Source organism: Miniopterus natalensis, chromosome 5, assembly GCF_054644295.1.
Source record: "Miniopterus natalensis isolate mMinNat1 chromosome 5, mMinNat1.hap1, whole genome shotgun sequence".
NCBI classification, from domain to species: domain Eukaryota; kingdom Metazoa; phylum Chordata; class Mammalia; order Chiroptera; family Miniopteridae; genus Miniopterus; species Miniopterus natalensis.
The window spans coordinates 41,482,541-41,496,144 of record NC_142085.1 but is presented as its reverse complement, the minus strand read 5'-3'; positions in this window follow the sequence as shown (position 1 = coordinate 41,496,144).

The window sequence follows — 13,604 nt, the reverse complement described above, 5'->3', positions numbered from 1 at the left end:
TGTACTATTTTTCTATTATTTCATCTTTTCTGGCATTAACTTTGTTATTTTCTTTTTTATGCTTGCTTTGGGTTTATTTTACTCTTCTGGTTTTATAAGGTGGAAGGTTAAGTTACTTATTTGAGACCTTTATTAATATAGGCATTTACCTATAATTTTCCCTCTGAGTATTGCTTTCATTACATCCCATAAGTTTTGGTCTTTGTTTTAAGTTACCTCAAAGTATTTTCAGATTTATCTTGTGGTTTCCTCTTTGACTCATGGGTTGTTAGGCAGTGTGTTGTTTAATTTACATAGTTTTATGAATTTCTGTTATTGATTTCTAATTTCATTTTATCATAAGTAGAGAACACATGTTGTATAACTTCAATACTCTTAAATTTACGGATGCTTTTTAAGGGTCTAACATATGTACTATCCTGGAGAATGTTTTACACATACTTGAGAAATATATCTATTCTGCTACTATTGAATAGAGTGAGTGTTCTATAAATATCTTTTAGGTCTCAGTGGTTTATAGTGTTCAACCCCTCTATTTCACCAGATACCAAATCTGCCAGTGCCTTGTTCTGGGACTTCCCAGCTGTGGTGGTAGAAAACATGCTGATTTTTGCCCAGCTGGGCGTGGCTCAGTGGTTGAGCGTCGACCTAGGATCTAGGCAATCGGGGTTCGATTCCCGGTCAGGGCACATGCCCGGGTTGCGGGCTCGATCAGTGACTCTCTCATCACTGATGTTTCTATCTCTCTCTCCCTCTCCTTTCCTCTCTCTGAAATCAATAAAGATATATTAAAAAAAAAAAAAAAAGAAAACATGCTGACTTTTGAAATGGCAAATCAGAGTACACATTGGCAATTTTACATGCTGACTAACTTAAGAATATTGTAGCAAGTATGCCAACATATTCAAACTATCTTTATTACAGTTATGATTAATAGGAAGGAATTAGTATTTAAATAGGAAGTTATGGTCATCTATCTCTAGGCAGAGTAACCTTAGGAGAGAAATATGAGTATAAAGTAAGGTGAGTCAAACAATTCAGAGAAAAGTAGAATGGGAAATCTATATTGATTGCCTTTAACAAATGACATTCTATCAAAGACTGTCAGAAGATTTAGCCAAATTTGATGGCTACCTCTTTCCCTAGCTCCTGTTAAGCACTCTTTCAGTACCATCACAGGACTAGTCAAAAGCCCATCAGTTATCATCAATTTGAGTTGCAGGGCATTTGTCCAGTTTTTTGTGTTGTTGTTTTTTTGTGTGTGTTCATGTTTATATATATTGAACAGAATTTGTAAACAAAGTAAAAGGATGCCTACGGTATATTGGCGAATATTTATGGATTACTGCATCCATAGTTGGGGACCAATTTCGCCTAAGCGAAGTTGAAGAATTTGAGGTCAACTACCAGTAGAAAAGGAGAGATCAAAGACAAAGGTAGGGAGGAAGGAGAAGGTCAGAAATGTTCAGAAGCTGGGGTGGGGTAGGGGGTAGGGTGTGGGTTGGAGTGAGGAAGAGGCAAAAGCAAATATTTTTCAAAACTTAAAAATAGATTTGCTACACAATCCAGCAATTCCACTTCTGGGTATTCATCCAAATAAAACAAAAAACACTAACTCAAAAGTACATATGCACCCTTATGTTCATTGTAGCATTAATACTAATAGCCAAGATATGGAAGCAACCTAAGTGTCTATCAGATGAATGGATAAAGAAGATGTGATATATATGATGTCCCCCAAAAATGTATACGTACACTTTGAATAATTCTAAAGGCAGTGTTTATTAAAATACATTTCATTTTCAAAATTGAGCTATCAGCTGTTAAAGCATATATACATTTTTGGGGACTATACACACACACACACACACACACACACACACACACAATGGAATAATATTCAGTAATATGACAACATAGATGGACCCAGAAGGTATCATACTAAGTGAAATAAATCAGACAGAGGAAGACAAATACCATATAATTTCACTTATATGTGAAAGCAAAACAAGTGAATTTAAAAAAACAACAACAGTAACAGACTCATAGATAGAGAGCACAAGCCAAAAGGGGGGTAGGGATAAAATAAAAAAAGAAAGAAAGAACAAGATAAGCTTTGGACAAACACAGCCAGGCCCACAGAGACTTTTAACCCAAAGCTGTTTCAAGTCACACAGGGGACATCTGGAAGCAGAGACTTCCCAATAGCTGGATTTATTCCACTGCCCCCCCAACTTCAGAAGTTGTGGATTTAGCAGATCAGACTATAATCTGTCTCAAAAATATTTTTGACGGTCTTTACAATGTTTATTAAATCTGTTTAACTACTTCTAAAAATACTTATGGTGAGAGAAACTTTTGTGGCTTAAGATCCTGGCCCTACTGCCTCCCATTTGTATCTGAAATAAGGAATCTGGAGGAATTAAGCATGTTCATTTGGGGGAAAAAGGATACATAACAAAGGAACAAATATTTGTGCCAGGAAAAATGAGACAAAGATGCCATTTAAGGTCAACTGCTCTTATAGCACCGGTTTGGCCATCAGTATAGATGTGGGAAGAAGAAATATAACTCATGTAGTTACCAAAACCAGCTTCTTTGGTGACTTCCCTCTTCTAGTCACAATGGCCACAGCCTGTAGGACAGATGACAAATTACCAATTACCTTTTATTTGGCAATTAAGTAGGGGGTTGAAAAAAGACCAAAAAAAAAAAAAATAGATAAGGTAGAATCCATAGATACTTCTAGTGAACAGGCCCAAGTTCCTGCCTAATAAAAAAGAGATACTTATGCTTCAAAATGATCTGATCTTGACTTAGGTTTACTCATGAATTCATTCATTTACTTAGCAATTACTTAATTGGTTACTTTTTGTGAGCCAGAAATGAGCTAGATGCTGGATACAGGGGCCAACAAAACAGACAGGGTGCCTGCTCTCTTGTGGCTTGTGGGTCTAGTGGAGGGAGTTAAACAGAAACGTAATAGTTTCCCATTCTGATGCTGACCATTTCCTGAAATGCTGTTCAGGGCCAGCTATTAGACAGTTTTCCCCTGGAAAAGTAAAACATGTGGTTTGCCCAGCCAACACATAAATGTCTAACTGCATATTAGGATAAGTCTAATTCAGCTGAGGATGAAAGTGATTGAAGGTGACTGAGCAAGGGGAAAGCACCTCTTGCCTCTTTCTGACTCAGAAGTGAATGACCACGCCCTTGTGTTGGAAGGAGTCAGTACCAACTCTCCGGTCCGGCTCCCCGGGGTCTTCATGCTCCTGCCTCTGCCTACCTCATAACCTCATTCCCACCTGCCTCCTGTTCCCCATGGCTGAACACATGGTGTTACTGAAAACATTCTCTCTGCCTAGAATACAACCCCCTGATACTGATCATATGAAGAATTCATATGCATAAATGAGGACTCTCACAGCCACCTTCTCTCAGACCCTTTCCCTGAACTTTTTACTCAGTTAATGAATAAAAATGCCATAGTGATCCTTTAATTATCATTTTATATCACAATTATTCACCTCCCTCAGCAAGACTGGGACTTCTTGAGGAAAGAATATATAGTGCTCACTGTGTTTCCCAAAAGCCTACACCAATGCTTAGAACTTAACAGGCATTTAGTAATTATACATTAAATGAATAAATGGATTAATAAATAAATTGATGAATAAATGAGTGGAAAAAAGAGGAAATTGGCAGGAGAGTATTTTCAATGGAGACAATAAATTGCAAATAATTCTGTGAGGATCAGTCAGTGAATTAATCTTATTGTATCTTGTGTTGAACATCAAGGAAACTTACAAAGGCAGCAAAGAAATGACCCCTGACCTCATGGAATATTCAATCTACAGTATTTAAGGGGACAAGACTAATAAAAGCAGTAAGTGACACAAATAAATGAAATATTAACTCACAAATCTAACCTAATCCCTGCAGATAAACCTGCATTTATTCTTCTTGCTATTGTTAAATAGATTGGCCAGACTCACTTGTTTTTGAAGGGAATTAGTGATTTTTAATGAGAGATTTTCCCACAAAAATTCCTCTTAGGTGTGAAAAGGAAATAAATATTGTCTGAGTGCCCTCTGTGTGCCAAGACTATTTGAACACTAGAAACATCCTGGAAAGTAGTATCATTATACCTATTTTATAAGTCAGAAAACTGAGACTCAGAAGTGACTTTTTAGAAGACACATGTGCTAGGATTTGAATCTTGGACGTTGGACAGCCTGATTCCAAAGACCAGCCTCGAGTGTGCTTTCCGTGTACAGAGCACACATACAGACACAGTTTTAAGATGTAGCAACTGTACACTTCTCAAAACTAAGAAAAATAATTTTATTTTTTATAACATTAATATTTAATAGGAAAAAGAGAACTTTTTAAAAGATCTATCTAGATATTTAAATATGTTCAAAAATAAATGCCTAGGAATTTGGAACTAAGCAAGGGAGCAAAATGCTCTAGTCTTCCATCTAGTGGAAGGTCAGGACAAAACAAGGTGAAGAGAACCAACTCAACACAAATGTACAACACAGAGCTGCCTACGTAGTGAGATTAGGGTTTCATCCACCTTAAAATCCCTTTTACTCTTACCTAATAGGATATATAGAATCATGTTAGTAAAAACTCCCCAGGATAAGACATTGTTCCCAGGAAGTCCATGTAAAGGTGTACAGATTATCAGAGTTATTTCAAGTAGGATGCCAAACATGTGATTTTGATTGGAGGTTGGAGGAAGTGCTGAGAGAGGCCAGTCATGCCACACCATGGGGCCCTGGCCCCACAGAGAAAGGAAGCTGGTGCCAAACTTGAGGATAATAAAACTCAACACAAAACTGTTATTTAATTTTGCCTAGGGCTTCCATTTTGGCAGAGACAAAGACTGTAGGAGTTACAGAAAGCAGATGTGTGTTGGGTCAGAGCACGTCCTAAGCAGAGAAGATCATTCTATAAGGTGGTGAGCTCCCTGACACCAGAGATGTTTAGGGAGGTTGGATGCACCTATGGGAGAAATGTTGTGGGATACTGGACCAGACTTCTTTTTAAATTTATCTTTATTGTTGAAAGTATTATAGGTATCCCTTTTTTTTCCCTTTCCCTGCTTCCACTCCTCTTCCCCACCCCCCAGGCCTTCACCACACTATTGTCTATGTCCATTGGTTATGCATATATGCATATAAATTCTTTGGTTAATCTCTCCCCATCTACCCATCTACCTCACATTCCCTCTGGGATTCTTCAGTCTGTTCCATGCGTCTGTGTCTCTGGGTCTATTTTGTTTGTCAGTTTCTTTTGTTCATTAGATTCCTTCCGATTATAAAATTCTGTGGGGATTCTACTACATAGAAAATTTTTGGAGGTTTTGGTAAAAGTTGTACATGCTTACTACATATGCGTGACTACAGTGTAGAATTGAAACCAACAGTTTTTATTTTACATATAAAATCAACCACTTTTGAAATAAATAGCCTTTTCCAGTGTTCAATAGTTGAAAGAGTGGTAACTAGTCTCAGTTTCTCTTTTATAAAATACAGATTAGAAAAACTGACCCACTCTGACCCTGACCTTGAGTTTATCTATAATATGGATAAAGAAGCATCTATGATGCCACCCTATGGATTTCTTTGTGAATAAAACTATGGAGGCTGTAGGTCCAGGCTCACAGTAAATATTATGTAATATTAGCTGAGGGTGAATGAATCAATCAGCATATGCTGCAGTAACAGATCCACCCTGAGACTTCAGTGACCCAACACAACTAAAGTTTTCATTTTTCTCTTTATGTTCAATATAAGCTGGTGTGGAGCTCTGCTCTCTTTAATCACTCCAAGACATGGAAGACATGGTACAAGGTAGAAAGCTTGAGCAGGACCAGAGAGAGAGAGAGATCAAAATTAGAATAGGTATTCCAAAATGCAGGTATCAATTATGTCATCTTCAAAAGTTTAGTTTAAATGAGTTCTGAGTATTATCAAAGAATAATTAAAGGTAGGATGATAACAAAAACATGTAGCAATGGGTGTTGTATGAACACTGCCCAATTAGCTGTGGCTTAAGCACTATAAACACCTGAGCAGGCTCCACCTAAGCAAACCTGCTGATATCAGCCCTCCCTAAAGAAAGAGCCTGCAAGTGGGGATGATTGTAAAGCAGGTAGAGACCAGTGCTAGCCAAACAGAATCAGCATTCCTTTGGATTAATTAAACATTGGAGCTGGAAGATTAGTGTTCCTTGTAATTCACTGAGTAAATTAGCCTGTATTATAGCCCCGCCCCTTCCGTCACTGAGTTTCTCTCCCTAACACCCACAGACTCCTTTCCCTTACCCTGTCCCAGTGATTTGTTCTCCCTAATTGTGCATCCCCTCTCCTTTGTCGAGTACTTTGATAGATGTGGACACTTCTTCTTTATTTTCTTCACATTCTGTGCCTCTCGTGAGTCATTCTGAAGGCACTGAATCATTTTCATCATCACTCAGCCTCCTCCTGTTGGAAGTGCTTGTCTGGATACGTGCTTATTCATCACCACTCTCTCTGCAACCCACATGTGTCCGGCACACTGTTTACATTGGGCTTTAATCTGTTGTTAGTGGCCGACTCCAGTGTCCCCCTTGTTCCCCAAGGGGCCCATCCCTGTTCCTCCTGCCTGTACAGCTCCCAGTGGGAGAGCATAAAGAGCAGGAGTTCTGGCCCTTAACCTTGGCGTATGGACTCTTGCCCAAAACTTTTTGCTTGTCCTTTATAACAGCTTCTTCCTCAGCATTGCCTATACAACCAAAAAGGCAAAAGTGGTGTCCCTTCCGAGGTCGGCTCAGACACCATCCTGAGATGACTGTGATGAGAGCTCACGTGTTCTTTCTCTCCACCTGCCCTCAACATACGGTTTCCTCCTGCTCCAAATGCCAGTGTTTTTTGTTTTGTTTTATTGTGTTTTGTTTAAATCACTTCAAAGTGCAAATCCTCTAGTTCCCACTGGTCAGTGGAATGCACCATTTTATGACCTCCAACACTGGGATTTCACATGGATGCACTGATATTTAGTAATTGCTAATAGATCCTGACATTTCAACAGGCTACGGTGGGTTATCCTTTATTCCCCTTTTCCTTCCCCAGCCAACTTGCTCTGGAATTGATTTATGAAACTAGCTTGCTTTTTACTTATTTTATTCCTCATTATTCATATTTAATGTTACCCACACTTGACCTCGTGACTCTAATTCCTTAAACTGAATAATGTACACACATTGACTTTGTTCTTCCTGACAGGCCTTATCGTTTTTTATCTCTGCCATCCTTCTTTCAGCCTTTTAAAGGTCCAGGGCTCTCGGAATCTCTATCTGTTTACATTCCTCTTCATTATTTAGTATTAATGTTCTTCTTTCAGCCATTATTCTCTAGGTTGTTATTTTCCCTCATTTCCTGATGTGGGCCTTTCTGTCACTGAGCCAGATCTCTCACTACCACATCTTAGAGGTCAACTAGAGCTTCACCCATGAAACTAATTCAGATGTTATAAAGGAAAAAATGTCTAACTGGGAACTCAGGAACAGTTCAATTGGATGTTTCATGAGACTTTTAGTGATATTTTAGAAATGTCAGTTGTGAGTTGTTGCTAAAAGTATATGTTTAATCAGAGCAGGAAGATCATTTGGTAGTTAAAGCATAGGATATAAATTTTGCCCCTGAATAATTTTTAGGCCACAGATACACCACAGTACTCTTACATGGCCATTATTTGTTCAGCAGTGTTGCATAGGAAAGTGTGCTGTACTTTGGGAATGAATATTTTCCACAAAGACACGAACAGGCAGTTAACCATTAAGACCTACCCAGTAATCCAGGTACATATGATATTCTTTTTCTTAACTTCTTATAAAATGTTGTAATGATGGTTAGCAAGAAATCAAGTATAACATTGGGGTTCTGTATATGACCTTTTTTCCCCTCCCTGCTAAAGCCAAGTGTGGGCCACTTAGTTTCACATGATCTCTCTGGCCGGGAGATTACTTACAATTGCCCCCCAACTGCACGTGATAAAGGGAATTAAGATGAACCACTACCTTGGTTCTAAACCAGTCCATTACTTGACTAGAAAAATTATGTTAAACTATTGAGCTACAGACAGTGAATTAGGATCATACTTTTGAGGTGAAAGTATACTTTCATTGTTCCTATAATATTGTATTATTTTTATCATGACATATCACATATTAGGTTTAGTGTAGAACATTCAAAGACTTATAGTTCCCATTCTGGCTTACAGTTCTCTTAATACTAGTATGTGGACTAGTATTATTGTGTTTCAATTGGCTTGTAAAATACCATTGTGTTGCAAAAAATATGGAGTCATGTGGGAAGTAGTAATATGTGTATAAAAAGGAGTTAGGGGTTTATATAAGGGCCCTTCAATGCTTTTTGGTATCAAACAGTCGTCATATATGTTAGACTTGACTTGACATTATTGCTTTCTGTCCCAGAGTCTCTTAAAGGCATTCTTATCACAAAAGCCAGGACATCAGCAAGCAATCTCTGTTTATACGGCCCTCAGTTTTTCTTCCTTTATCTATTTGTCCTCCTAACAATAAAAGATAAATAGTAAATAAATGCCACAAAAATTTTAGTGCCCCAAAATTATTTTTTATTTTTGACTTATCTCCATTCTGCTGCAACTCACAATGATTAACCAGAGCCATTTGTACTATGAACAAGGTTAGCTCTTTCAAGTTACAAATATTCTTAGTCATCTACAACAAGAGCCCTAATACCCAGGTAGGATGTGACCAACTGCATAGTTAGGGTTAAGGTAAGTTGCTGCAAAAAAAAACCAAAACAAACAAACACAAAAAACACACCAAAAAACTATAAATAGAGTGGCTCAGAACTAGAGAAGTTCATTTCTTTTCCACATTATAGTCCATGGAATAGGTAGATCTCTTTTTCTTAGGGTCATCCAGTGTCTTAGGTCCCTTCTATGTTGTTACTTTACAAATTCCTAGGATTTTACCATTGTCCACATGGTTAAAGTAGGGTCACTACTCAACCCTGGTCTGTAGAAGGGGAAACAGAAGCATGGAGGGCAAGCAGAAGTTACACACACTACTTGTGCTCCCCTTTAAATAGCAAGAACTAAGTCACCTGGTCACATCTGGCTATAAGGGAGTCAGTCACAGGAGTTCTCTGTCTGGGTGGCTACAAACCCCCCTGATCTGGAAGGTGGGTGTTAAAGAAGGGGTAAAGAAGATAATGGATCCTGGGGGACAATCAGTGATCTGTGCTACATTTGTTATTGGGAGAATGATATTTTCATATATTTAAATCTCCAGAGAAATGCATATGTCAGTGTGTGTGATGTGTGCATGTTCTTGTACAATCAGAGATTTCCCACACATTCACTAATAGCTAATATTTCCTCAGTATGGTTAGTAAAGGAAAAATTGGACATGAGAAGGAATTTCAGGTGATCTATTTAAGATCAAGTAATTATAGAAAAATGTCTTGATATCCTGAATTCTATTCCACTTAGTAAGTCAAATCTACTTTTCTATTATCCATTAAAATAAATGAAAGTCCCACTCTTGGAATTTTACTTATGTCTTTTACATCTCTACCCTTCCCAGTCCCCAGCTTAAATTAAGTGTAAGTTGTTGAAATGCTGTTTGAATCAACTTTTTCTGTTTTTTGTTTTATTTCCTGTTGAGAATTAAGGTTTGCATGTAACTGATCTTAGTAAACAGTGACAAAAGCAATGAAGTTTCAGGGTTTACTACCATTGACTGGAATCAGCTTTAAATGCTGCGTTTTATTCAGTCCTTTTACCACCCTGTGAGAAGGCTATTCTCATAAAGATAGGGAGTCGAGACTTAGCATTAAGTCACTTCCCTACTTCCCTGGCTAGCGTGCCTTACATTGCAGCCTGAGCTCCAGATCACAATGTTTCACCTGTACAGGACCATTAAATCCATTATGGAAGTAACTGAGGCACAAAACTAAAATCTACTTACATGGGTGCATCGGAGCAACCTGGACAACCCATAGTCTCCAATACTCAGGGTGGCCTGTATTCAATACCTTTGAAATCACAGTATTTTCTTTTGAAAAAGACACCAAAATAGACGTGCTTTTCTCCATTAGTGCTCACTCTTCAAAAATCATACCACCCATCAGTGCAATGGCAAAATTAGTGAGTGAGAGCTTCTCTTTTTAACAGTTTCATAAAAATAGAAGTACTTTTGATCCTTTCTCTGTTGCCAAGTACACAGGCACCATCCAGCCTGTTTTCTTACTGGTAAATGACTATAAAAATACAGCCCTCCATCTCTCAGCGGTGATAGATAAGAAGTACTGAAACAGCATTAATAATTAATGGGCAGACAAGATGAAACTCCAGTTGCTCAGACTGCTGTCTCCACATAATCTGTATTTTATACAAAAGGAGAAAGAACTCAATGGAATTTCAGCTGTGACCGGATAAAAACTGCCAGCAAAATGTGATAAGGAAAGTCTAATGTGTATATTAATCATGTTTATAGCTCCTCATTTGTTGATATATTAGCCTAAACTCCCTTTAAAAATACATTTTTGATCACCAGTAGATTCATTTAATGCAATCAAACCTCAAATAGGGTCCAATTAAAGTTTCCAATTTTTATTAATCAAAAATAATTAATCTATCCCATAAATCATAGAACAAATGGGTTAAGAATTTTAGTGCAAGATGAGAAGCATTAAGAAAAAAAATCTGAAAAAGTTTGATGCATGATGTAAATATGCCATTGTATGTTTATAGCTTGAGTTAACATTTGGCATTTTTATTATCCAAATTGTTTTTCTAGATATAATGAACGTATAATATGACTCAAAGCAAGAGCCAGTTTACCCTTGAATGGTGTAGATTTCAAATATGATGCATTTTTATTTTCTCTGGATCGGTTATAACAAAACAGATTACAGAGTTAGGGTAGGAAATGGAGTGTTTCTAGAAATGTCTATATTTTTGAAGTTAAAAAGCCTAAGAAAATAAGGCCCAGTATAATCTAGAAGTAAAGGACTTTCTATGTACAACTTGGTAACTTTTTTGACATTGAAAAAAAATATATAGAAACAAAAATTTAGAGGAGATTTGTTCAATCATACATGTTCAGTAATCCTTGAAATTTTCACCTAACTCTAGTCATATCCTAAATTTGTCACAAAAGTCAAGATTGATGGTGGATGATGGATGAGAGAGGGCAGGGGAAGATATAGTAAATCTAGGAATGTGTCATTTAGCCACACTATCAAGGATGTTGAAGAGAGAGAAAACTTTCCCAGGTACACCCAGATGTGTGCTCATTGTTTGGAATAGTTCATTACAGATGTATTTAAGTTTGGGTTTTATAATTTAACTCTTAGTCTAAATATATGTGTGGCAGTCATGCTAGTGCATGAAAAGTCCATAACTATTGGGACTAAAAGAAATTAGAATAAGCCCTAGAGAAGTCAAGCTGTGAAAAGTATAGGAAAAAACAAGTCATAAAAATAAAAGAAGACCAAAGGTACTAAGATAATAATGCTTAAATTAAAGCCATAGGTTTTATTTGCTAAAAGAAATATAATTATATTCATGGAATATATTAACTCATGCAATCAGGGCATAGCATAGGAGCAATTTAGTTTATGTCCCATACAAGTCAAATAAAGTTACATAGATGCAAATAACTCCGCAGTTACAAATTCAGCCCCAGCAGTGACTTTAATGTAATAACCTGGGCCACTGGACTCCACTGGGCACAGGAGAGCTGAAGCAGAGGGACCCGCAATCAAGTCAATTCATCACCACTATTGAAAAAATAATTCACAGCTCTTTCTACCAATGGCCAATCAGAATCATCACTATTCCCATAAAAAAGATAATGCATTATTAGAGAATTTAGCAAAATTTTATAGGCTGATATGTTTTTGGAACCTTAGCTGCCAGGTCATCGAAAGCTTGGATGTCATGAATAAGCACCAGAGGTAGAGATGCTTGACCTAGGTAGGCAAACTCTTTACCCTCCATAAATGTATTTATTCACTTGTAATAAGGGGATAATAATACCTGATCTGCTTGGCTCACAGGAATCAAGTGAGGATTTTTCTTTAATGAGAAAAGGTGTGAAAAGGGGCCTGTGGAACTATAAAACCACACAGATGTGAAGTGTAATTAATAAGCCATGGGGTTTCTCACCTTTCTATAAGGATTCCTAAGACTTGAGGATTAAAGCTAGGACCCTGAGTCTCCAAACCTAGTTTATCTCCTCAAAAAATTATACCATTAAGCCTGCACTCAGCACTTTTCCAAAGAAGGGCTAAAAAATACTAGTTCCATGAAAAATTAGTAAGTGTTATTTTTAAGAAGAGTCCTGTGGTGAAACCTGTTTGGAAAACACATATTAAGTTAAACAGATTTCTTTCCTACTGGACTACTCAGAACTTTTCATATGCATATTAGGAACCTTTAGAGGAGGGATACTGAAAGGAATTTTCCCAAGCTTATTTGACTGTGGAAATTGTTCATTGCAGATCATCTCCTGGCATTATTATTCTGCAGAAATTGTTTTGGAAAACACTGATGAAACCTTTTGTAATTTCCAAAATGCACACATTGAAGATGCACTGGCTTCTAATTCTTTCGAGGTTCACAGTGCTACTATTGAGACCAACATTTTGCAAAATGTAGTCACTTGAGAAGCTTGTTTAAAATGCAGATTCCAGAGTTTCACCTCTAATTACTGGCAGAGTCACAGGTATCTGCATTTTCACAAGCTCCTTAGGTGATTATGAATGAACCAAGTGATCCCAGACCACAGCCTCACAAATACTGCTGCTCCAGGAGTGGTCTTGTGGTTTTAACGGCTCATTAGCATGAGATGTGTCTGATCTATGACAGAGCTGTGCTTTGTGAGCCCCAAAGAGGCAAGTCCATCCTTGAAAATCTCTAGGTAGATCAATTCCTTCAGTACCGACCAGTTCCCACTTCTCCTGATTGACCAGCAAATGGCTGTGACAACCATTGTATTAGGCACATAACACTGTCCTAATAAAATATTCTGCCTTTCTGGAAAAAAATGGCATATTACAATGAGTAAGAGCACAAGTATTTTCCTACATGAATATTCTTTGGAAATCCAAATTTATATGCCTGGGAAAGGAGAAATTTAACATCCGCTCTGCTAGCAGAGCTATTAAAAATAGAAATGGAGAGAAAAACAGGACACCTGTCTCAAACCTTGAACATAATAGAGTAAAGTAATACTGTCTAAAAATGGTCAAGGGGACAACATGACATTATAAACATAGTCTGCCCTGGATAAGAACACATTTTGAAATTAACCTAGAAGGTGAGTTAGGCTATTTTCTCTGTAAAATCTACTGATCCTGAGGCTCATATTAAAGAGCAGAAATGCTACATGTTACTGTGAATGCAAGGAGATTCTGTCATTTATCAGTCTCTGTAGCACTAAGAAGTCTTTTACGCAGGACCCTTTTTATATATTTCCCAAAGAACTATGAGATTGTTTTTTATCTGTGGATACCCAAATGAGAAAATAAAATGACCTTACGTAACTGGCTCTGGGGA